General features: G+C 33.5%; 1 long non-coding RNA gene across 1 annotated transcript; it reads right to left on the bottom strand.

The window, feature by feature from the left end:
- Positions 1–9,700: 9,700 nt before the first annotated feature.
- LOC148599053 (uncharacterized) lies at positions 9,701–10,885 on the bottom strand. Its single transcript, XR_015918712.1, has 3 exons — positions 10,827–10,885; positions 10,367–10,472; positions 9,701–9,838 (listed from the first exon to the last, which is right to left on the bottom strand). It is a non-coding gene; the product is annotated as an uncharacterized LOC148599053 (long non-coding RNA).
- Positions 10,886–11,052: the final 167 nt, after the last annotated feature.

Genomic DNA, 11,052 nt, shown 5'->3' on the forward strand with positions numbered 1-11,052 from the left:
CCTCAAAACTAAACTTTAAATAGATCTTATAGGCTTCACACTGTCAATCCCCTTGTAGTTGAATCAATTCAGATGGTACTCGAGAATGGAAGACCCACGAAGCACTCCCACGACGAAAAGAATGAGAAGAATAAAGAGAAGAATCTAAATTCCACAATTCCAATAACTGACGAAGTTTAGATTGAAAATCTGAATAAGTAAGAACCCGCTGACAAGAACCAACTGTAAATGAAATACAGGGTCTGAACTATTAGCTGGTACCAACTTAATCCTATTTAAAAAGGCTCTTACCGGACACAAAGGAGAATCAGGTATACAAACTAAAGGAATATCTAGAAGTATTTGGCCAAATTGAATAGTTTTAGACCAAACTATCTGTACCTTTTCATAACCATTAAAATAGAATAGTATCCTTACGACATAACTGCTAAGACGAATCAAAAGTGGACGAAGAATCTGGAACCAGATTCGAGACATGAGGAAAAAAGGCAAACAAAAACAACACCAGTATGTAGAATCGTTGGAGTTAGACATATGAATAAACTTGTACATATATGTGGAGTGATAGGCAAGGCTCTACGTGGTAAATGTGGATGCATTCTAGAAATACCTCGGTACAAAAGTTTGACACAAAACCAATCCGACTTTTCAGAAGGGAATTGTAACCCCAAAAACAAAATGCAAAGTGTTAACACCTCTTACATAATTCTGAATAGAAGCAACACTCTTAAAAGAACGACTTTTCTAAAGCATTGCTATATACAGAGCCTTTCTTACTATAAACCTAGGAAAAACTACATGGAAATACTAAGAACCGGAAATACCACCACAACCGACCAAAGACGAATCACTAGTCATTACTATATCTGACTGTGACCACTCCTCAAGGCTCATCATAGAAACTCCATTGTATGTAAAAAAAGAAACCTACTCCACAAAATTAAATCCTTTTAAACATAGTTGGGAATCTTCTTCATTAAACTACTAGAACCACTCGTAAAAGTGCATAACCATATCAATAAACGAGAGACAAAAATACGTCCTGGTCTAACACAATTACTTACAAAATGCAGTTTGCCGAGTAAAGACTGAAGTTCTCTTGATGAACATTTTTCTTTAACTAACCAGAGATTAACCAAACTTGAAATCTCAACCAACCGCTCCGGAGTAATAGAAATAATCAAACTCTGTATCAAACAGCACACCGAGAAAAACTATTTTTGCAGAGGGAGCACCTTCTCAACAGACTCCTCTAAACCGCACTACTGTAAAACCCAACCTAACCTCACATAACCAACAGATGCATCTGCAACCAACTCACAACCCACAAAATCATCTAGATAATTGATGACTTCTTGACCAAAATGATTTACCATGATGAATTGTACTGCAATTGTCTCCCTCTGACAAATAAAGGCAGCTGACCGTAAACCCATAGACAAAACCCGATCATAAAATATATGACCGTTCCATGAAAAACCCACTAAATTCCAATTACCAGGACCATTTTAAATCCTTCTTGAAACATAAACAACCCCTTTTTTGACAATATCTACAAGATCATCAACAGATGGATATGAAAGTTTAACTGGCCTGCCTAAATACTGATCTTTTGAGATATGAGAATTTACCGGTATCAGATTGCGAGAAACTTAAATCTAGAATAACTCAACGGTCCTTAGAATCTTTCTAGGGACTGAATTTAGTGGAGAAATATCCATGTTAGAATCAAAGGGATTTGATTTAAAAGGATCTAAAATAGTACCGTACGAACACTCCTTCTTGAGATAATTGATCACTTGATAAAGAAATATTTGTAGCGCCTGAGTGATTACAATATATTCAGAATTAAGACCCTCACAATTCAATGGGATCCATAAATTTAGATGTGTCTAATCCTGCGATATCAACCGAAAGTGAATTAATATTCTGTAAATTTACCAGGTAAAAAAATAACCAGGTGTGACCAATCAGAAACATGTTTACTAGGTATCTAATAACTAACTTCAAAGAGAGGTCGTAAAAAATATAGAATTAAAAATTTTTCATTATCAAAAATTAACCAATACGGAAAAAAATCAGAAACAACGATCTGACAATATAAAATCACTCATGGATGCTTTCTCTTGTTGAAAAAAAAGTTATCTGCATCAAAGGACTTGCTCAGAAATTGTTCACTCGAATGTTAGAAAAATGAAGTTTAAGACAGAGTTATCTGCCCTTGAAATGTTTCATTTTTAAATTATAATTCAATGCACCAACGTGATATGGAAAATCTTGTGTTTTTTGCTTGATTCTTATGGTGCACATAGTCAAATTAAATTTTCAAAATGGTGTTTATTTTCATACCGTGTTTCACCCACTGTGATTCTTACAAAGGCTGACACGTAAACTGTTTTTATACATTATGAAATTTCAATGACCAGGTGTTTATCTGAACATTTTCAATGAAATGAAAAAGGATCCAGAAAAAAAATGAAACAATTCCATAACAACTATTAATTCTCTTTGGGATATTGTACGTAAGCTTGTATCAAATGCTAAAGGGGGATCAGGATGGGCAGGTCTTGCTACACTTCTGAAAATTGTCTATTCTTCTTTAAGTTTTGCCCAACAATGAATATGATCTATGTGCACGATATCTTAAGTCAAGTGTAAAGCGTTTATTGTTTTTGTTTTATAGTGGTCTTTTCAGAGAATCAAATAATTGATTTGTGATTATCAAATCAGTTGTTTGGGCAAAATCTACTCAAATTGAGTTGGAAAATGAACATTTTCGAATATTTTTAAAAAAACATATAGTTGTTATTCTTTTATTATTATCTACAGAAGACTAAGGTATGTGTATATCTTGAACGAACTATTGTTGCTGTAGGCTTCGATAGGCTTCGATATTCTCTTGTGACTCGTTTAGTCAAAGGCTCGAGAGGTTCGGTATTTTCGTGTGCATATTTAGACCCTAGACTCTGATAGCCTAGATGTCTAGTTAGGCCAAAGAGTAGACTTTGGTGTAATAACACTATGAAAATAAAGTTTCAAACATATCACTTTCTCCAACTCTTTTACTCAATGACTTTTTTTGGCTGTTTTAACACTTGTATTATCTCTGTACAAAAATGTTTTAATATGTTAAACGCCCCACCGATTTCGTACTTATACTGATGCGTACAAATGAGCTTGTATGAGCTATCTAGAAAAAAAAATCATTGATATTTTAGCCAACCAGTTTAATTTCATCACCTCACGGTCTGCCAATGCGCACAATATGACGCATAGGTGCTTTTTTATAAATATACTATTTTAGTCATTTGACTTTGTTGTAATGTACCTATTTATAAAGTAGGTATACGTGTGAGTTATCACGTGATCCAATGTATGTGAATATGTGTGTGTACATAAAGACGTAAATAAAGGTAAAATCAACGAAATAAAACTTAAGGAACCCCCAATTTAACGACATATAGTAACATATCAAGTCACTGACCAAGGGGAATACCCTTTGAACATAAATCAGCACATGTTCAGCTGGTAGCTTCATAGTTTTTCTTCCCTCTTTGTCTACCCCGAGCAACTCGGCGGGTGTTTCTAGAAAAGCAGAGGACGCTTACCCTACCGGTGCACCTGGTCCATGCTCCTAGTTTTTAGTGGAGTCCGAGTTGCTCATTTACTTTTGTTACTTTGTGTGTATGATTTTAGTTACTTTATGTTCTTTGTTGTGTATGTCTGTTTTCCATGTCTGGTCTTTGTCCCTGGATTACATTCTTTTGATTACCGCTATAACCTTGGTTCCCTTGATTACTCTTTTGATTACCGCTATAACCTTGGTTCCCTTGATTACTCTTTGATGACCGCTATAACCTTGGTTCCCTTGATTACTCTTTGATTACCGCTATAACCTTGGTTCCCTTGATTACTCTTTGATTACCGCTATAACCTTGGTTCCCTTGATTACTCTTTGATGACCGCTATAACCTTGGTTCCCTTGATTACTCTTTGATCACCGCTATAACCTTGGTTCCCTTGATTACTCCTAAACCAAAGTGTATTTAACTCTATTAAACATAACGCATATATATGTTCTAATAATGACCTTGAACAAAATATTTGACCTTGAATTTTGGTCAAATGCCAACATTTAGAAAATTGTCATTTTTACCACATTTCAATGCCCTGTGTTTCCTAAAATAACACTTTTACCTAGCTGACTTGTTTATACCCAATAAATGCAGCCTCCTATAGTAACTAGACAGCACTTCATGCTGGGCATCTCATATATGACAAAAAAGACACTTTAAAGTAGCCACAATTTGATGGAGGCGTGAAAATAAGAAAAACGGTAGTTTCCTATCTCCTGTGTTTGTGCTTGTTTCTTTTTCATTTTGTTGCTTTAAGGGTTACGAAAATTGTTTGAGAAGGTAAAACATGATAATATAAACCTTACAAAAATCTAAAGTAGTATCAAAATATGGTGGATGCCCTACAACCATCAATCTGTCTGTGTGTCCATCTGCCTCTTTTAAACCATGTTAACGCCTTAACATGTTCTTCTTTAAAGATAGACTTTTGATATTTGGCTTGTAGGTAGATACAACCTCAAGATGATGTGTTGAATACCAGGAATTGTGACAATTGACCTTTAACTTTGACCTTCAGGTAAAATTGATTTTGTGTTCAATTTGGCTGTTTCTAATGTAACAAATTGTGTCCCGGCTGTAAATATGATCATTCTTTTATCTTTCGACATATACAAATAGATGTAGCCTTTTAATATTTCGCATGTGGGTAAATAATCAAAAGAATATAGCTTTTCAGAGTTAATGACCTTAAACACTTGAAGGTTTTTTTTTAATTTATTGTAAAACTTCTATAAAGGCAGCAACAATTTCTGATAAATACCAGATAGTCATTTTACATGTACATTAAGTTCTTGGATGATTGTCTATTTGGTGCTTAACCAGGTCAGAGGTGTGTGATTACAAGGCATTCCTTCCTCATCTTCTATAATACTCGTAGTGCATCAATCGTGACCTATGGCAGGGTCTGTATCATCATCCATCTCGCTAGTCACACAACAATGAATCACTTGAATAAATGTATTTAAATGTTTTTACATGAAATAGAAAGAACAAGGGCTTTATATTTTATTTTATAAAATAGATTTACTATACATGCGCATTTTGAACTAGTATCAAACAATTTAAAAGAAGTAGTACTATAAAAACCCATGTTTAAAACATACATAACTACATAGATAGTTTAATACCTCATTACATGTACTAAGCGTTTAGTTGTTTGATTACAAATACATGCACATGCACATGTACATGTATTTATATATCAAATATCACATGCATGTGCGTTGTATATTGTGGAGACTGGATTCGTATACATGTATATCAGAATTTATTGACATACATGTCGGCAGATTCATGTAGACCCTTTGTGTCATATCCCTCTTATAAAATTCTAACTCTTAAAAATGTTATATTTTGTATGTTATGCCACTAAAAATATTCAGAAAGAATTCAAATAAAACATCAACTATATCTGTTATTTAGCATTGCAGTGAATATACATATGTACATGTACTTGTTATTTTTATCCACATTTCTCTTGAGGAAAAATTTGGGTAAGGGTTTTTCTCCTTTTGCAAACCTCTGGATCTACTCAAATTAAGCAAAACAATATATACAAAAAATAAAATATTTCATTGCTGCTAAACTTGCCTATTGAGGTCAAACCCTAAACAGATGGGGCAACTTAAGTTTTGTTCGTAGCAACCACATATACATATACATGTATCCATGTGTGTGTGGAGATTCAAATGGTTTGAAACCTGATGATGTTACCCCCTAATTTATAGTTAAATAAAGAGTTTTGCTGAGCAGAGCATAATACAACTACAACATGTGAAATGCTCTTCAATTTGGATAAGCGAGACCAGCGATTTACAGCTCAACTGGTTTTGGCGAAATATTGCACAAAATTTGTATTCAATTTAAGTTCGATTTAAGTTGAAAGAAGCTAAATTAAAGGGTGATAAAAACAATTGCTTAAATCCCTAAAAGATATATCTGAAATTTGATTGAAAAATTTAGGCAGGATATTTCATGATGAATCTACATGTAATAAATAAGTTACAAAAAATCTGACCAAAAAAAAAAATAATAATAAAAAATAAAAAAATAAAAAGATAAAAAATAATAATAAAAGATTTCTGTGATATGGTCCCACTTTGGACCCCAACAACATGCAAATGCTAAATTCTTCGTAAAATCTGTTAATTCGCCTTTCAACAGATTGGAATAGGAAAAATGTTCAAAATTGAATGAAAAATGAGTGTACGTAACCATATATATTTTACCCCTTTTTCATTTTATTTATTTTATAATTTTTAAACTTATACACATATTGAACATGTTGAGTATGCTTGTTTCAACCATTGTCTATTTATGTGTCATGACCATTTATTGCAAATGTGTTGGTACAAAAACACTATTTGTATTTGTACAACAAAACTAAAAGTACCTTACTTAATAATCAGTAATAATCCTTTAATTGTTCCATTTTCCTTCGATTAGTTCATATTTTATACACAGTGTCCTTGTCCAAGCTTATGTGTTCAATGATGAATATACAAATATACTTGTTTGCATGACATTTAAAATAATGCAATGATTTGCATGTCCTGTTCTATCAAAACAGTTAAATATGAGACTGTCTTCGATGTTCCTTCATAAACTCATCGTAATCCAGTGAAGCCAAAAACAGTAGAAGTATGATGTCCATTTGTACATGCATGAAAAAAAACAAAATGTGATATGCAGTTACTGAATATCAAAAATATATAAACAAGAGTTTCTCCTTGACTGAAAGGCATTTACAAAATGATCGGTCCTTTGTATACTTAGCAACGAAGTACATCCAGACGAACAATTTGCGATACATTCATTTTCTGTAATTCGGAATATAAGAACACATTTCAATTAATATCAGTATGTATTTATGAAATAGGTCTTAAACTAAAAAAAAAAAACAGGGGAAAGGGAAAGGAAACAAAGAAACATTTACAGTTATTAAATCAAATTGGTCCGACTTATCTCCTGACGATTCAATTTCTTTACCAATATCTTGAATCGCAAGAGCTGTATCTGATTCTGCTTGATTTTGATCTGAATTTTCCAAAGTATCAAGTTTTGGAATTGAAGACTTGATTTTTATTGTAAGAATTCTTTAATATCTCAACTGCGTTTGCTTCAAAGAGTAATCAAGGGAACTACGGTTATAACGTAATAAGAAGAATGTTATCCAGGGACAAAGACCAGACATGGAAAACAGGCGTACAAAGAACATGATATTTTGTTAAAATCAAATATACAAATTAACAAAAGCAAATGAGCAACTATGACTCCACTAAAAACTTGGAGCATGGACCATGTGTGCCAGTAGGGTGAGCGTCCTCTGCTTTTCTAGAAACACCCGCCGAGTTGCTCATAAAAAGTCAAGTCCGGGGTAGACGAAAGAGGAAAGGAAAACTATGACACGTTGAACAAATCAGTTTTCATGGCGCAGATGGATACACCGTAGGGATCCACGATTTCATGATGACGACCATAACATAAAACTTCTATAGGGATGACTTCAATCTTGTAGCAACACAACAGTGTTCCAGAAGTTTATTTGTTTGAATTCTAGCGCGATACAAAAACTCTGCGTAGTTTCGGCAAGCTCTGGCATATTGTAGGAGTTATATGAAAACTCCATACGCATGTTTAATAGAGGGGGTATCACATTTAAAAAAAATATGTTTAAGGGGGATAAGAAAATATCATGGGGGAGTCAAGAAAATTTTATATGACTTCAAAATGACCAGTCCCCCCTCCCAGGTAAATAATGATAAATTTCTATATCCATCTGAATCGTAAGGGGAAAAAAGGGGGCTATATAGTCAAATTTTGTGTCCTGGATCTTTTTATGTAATATTCAAACCAGAACCTTTTTTTCGCCTATTGCATTTTTGTATTTATATAAAATCATACAGCATTGTCCTGCCTTTCTATTTCAAATGTGATCCTAGCCCCGACTCCCACTCATTAAAATCAACATGGTTACTCGGAGGCGTATTCAGGTGGTGGAGTGGGGGCGTGCGCCCCCTAAAATTTGCAAAGCATGGGTTGTCAGGGGTAGATTTAGGCGGTTTCAGGTTGAAATTTCTCGCTAATTTTACCACAAAAGATATCTACATTGCACCCACTCTATAATATTTCAAAAATTTAAGCTAAAAATTTGTGTCACCTCGCTCTGCAGAATTTCTACTGTGCGCCCCTATCTAAAATCCTGGATCCGTCCCTGTTACTCCTACAACGTAAGAGGTTGGAATTCCGTTCCTCTATACCCCAGGATGGCACAAAGTCAGAAAATGGCTTGCCAGACAACCTCTAGCATTGCTGGAGTACAACATGGTTTGGTACCTAAACATTGTATTGTTTTTTTTTATATATATATATTTCTTTATTACTTTTATGGAGAATATTAAAATAGTTTCAAAACAGGCAACTTGTTTCATGCTAAACGGTTAAAGCAAAATATGATGAAAGCTATTTACAGGTTAGTGAACAGGGACGGCTCCAGACACTTTGAAAAGGAGGGGTGCAAGCCAATGTGATGGTGATGCTAAGACATTATTTTCCATGTTTTGTCAATTTTACACATAAAAATGACTAATTTTCTGGTAAAAAGGAGGGGGTGCCAACCCTCTCTGATAAATGAACAGGTATTACCAGCACAGTTGACTAATAATTATCATTCGATAAGATGTCATATTAAACAGGTGCATCATGAGCTTATGGTATGATTATCCTCACCTCAAAATCTCTCTTAACTTGTGATAAAAAAATCACAATTTACCAGTCTTGTAGAGTTTATAAAAGGAAACCATGAATTCAGATCAATTCAATGTAAATTATAGGTACAAGTACATGGCATGATTATGACTAGCTCAACATTCAACAATAAATCCTTCTCTTTCAACATTTTTAATGTTTGTGAATGTTTATATTTTATTCTATTTACCCATGGAACTTGTTTTTTTTTTCATTGATTGGTTGTGTTGGTTTCAATGCATATTGCAATTATTTCTTGCATTTCAGGACAAGAATGTTCTACTGTATGAAATGATCCTGCTTTATACTACTCTACTATTAGGACATTTTGAGGCGGTTTCATAGTGCTACCTCACAGAATCAATAGTTGCTTAGCCAAATAGTTGTTACACAAAATTACTTGTTTGAGAAGCAGTGAAAGATTTAGCACTCAAAAGTCATAAGTAGAATACATGTACCATTTATGTTTGCCAATGAGATAGTCATTCAAAAAACCAAGCAAGTAACGATTAAGCTTCTACAAGTGAAATCACCACATGGTTATCAATATTGGGCAAACCACATACAAATTCCCAAAAACAAATAAAGTAAAACTATTTACAAAAGACCATAATTAACCTAATCTACAGAAAACAATGAAGTAATTTTTAGCTCAGTTGATAGAGTGACAGCTGGCAGTGCAAGGGATTCTAGGTTGTATTCCTGGATGCACTGTCAAGAAGTATACATGGCTGTTAATGTATACATGTATGAAAGTGACTTTTACTTTTGAAGCACAACACATTTAAACCTTGTACATTTGCACCAGAAATATGATTTTGAAAATATTTATTTTCAAACTTCAGCTTCATATCAGCTTTCATTACAGTGCAAGCAGAGATTTGAACAGCATTGAAGACCATCTAAATTCTACATGTATGAATTCTTTTCAGTCATATATATATGCCATGGATGACCTGGAAGTATAAAAATCAGTAATAAATATACATAATACTCATATTCAAAGTTATTGTGATTCATGATTCCTGTATTGAAGTAGACTTCTATTTAAGTAAACCCTACATTATATGGCTCATTGGATGTTTTTTTTTCTTCAAACAAAACATCCCATTATGTTAAAATATTATGTCTATGTTACAACCTTCATTTAAGTGTCATGGGAACTGTAGTGCTACATTTTAAGCCATAAACACATATGGGATCTATCTACATTACACATGCAGAAATAATACAAATACATTTCTAAAATAAATTGACAAATGAGAGTTTATAGTGAATAATCAAAAGACTTCGAAAGTAGGGGTCCAAGCTATTAATTTCCTCAATTGTGCAAAAATTTTCCACATTACTTCCAAAATTTCCCAACAAAAGAGGTGGTTCCTACCTTTGGAACACCCCAAATCAATATTATTCTTTTTTTCAAAAAAAAAAAAAAGAAAAAAACAAGGCATAAAAATATTGTATACACAACCTCAAATACCTACACAATCTATTATCATACTTCAATTGAACAGAGCTTCCTGTTATGTATGACTTGTCTGGTAACTTGTATCATTGGTAGGTGAACATGACGACTGCATCCAAAATTTTCTGGAAAATATCAAAACATATTTCCTTTTAATATGGAAAGAGATACTGAAAATCAACATGGATAGACTTTTATCATACTGTCATGACTATGGTATAATTGTACATGTTCATGTCAACATACTGTGCAAAAGAAATCTGATGACTGATAAAACTAGTTCCTTATCCTTAGTTACAGATATACAATGTAAGTCAACAGCTTGTATTTATGGATCTATTAAAAAAGTAAAAAAAAAATAGCACGATTAACTTCTTAAAAAAATTTGAAATAGTTTGGTGTTTTTTTGTAGAAGGTTTGGAAGTATCTCAAACTACAATTTTCAGGTTCATTTGTATTCACCTTAATGTGTCACTTACTTTTTGGTGGAATATATGTCCATATGCGAGTACACAAAACTCAAATTCAGACGACCCCCCGACCCTCCCCCCCCCCCCAATTTGACGGCATGGTTTTTCACAAAATACCATTCGGAAGTCTGATTTTAGTTCAAAAGTCACATAAAAGTTCGAGAATCCCGAACTCCTGTTTCCACGGGCTGATAAAGCATAGGCATTTTTTGGGGGGAATACATGTACAAGGGAA

Source organism: Perna viridis, chromosome 14 (assembly GCF_037379345.1).
Source record: "Perna viridis isolate PV_CMFRI_1.1 ecotype Kerala chromosome 14, ASM3737934v1, whole genome shotgun sequence".
NCBI classification, from domain to species: Eukaryota; Metazoa; Mollusca; class Bivalvia; order Mytilida; family Mytilidae; genus Perna; species Perna viridis.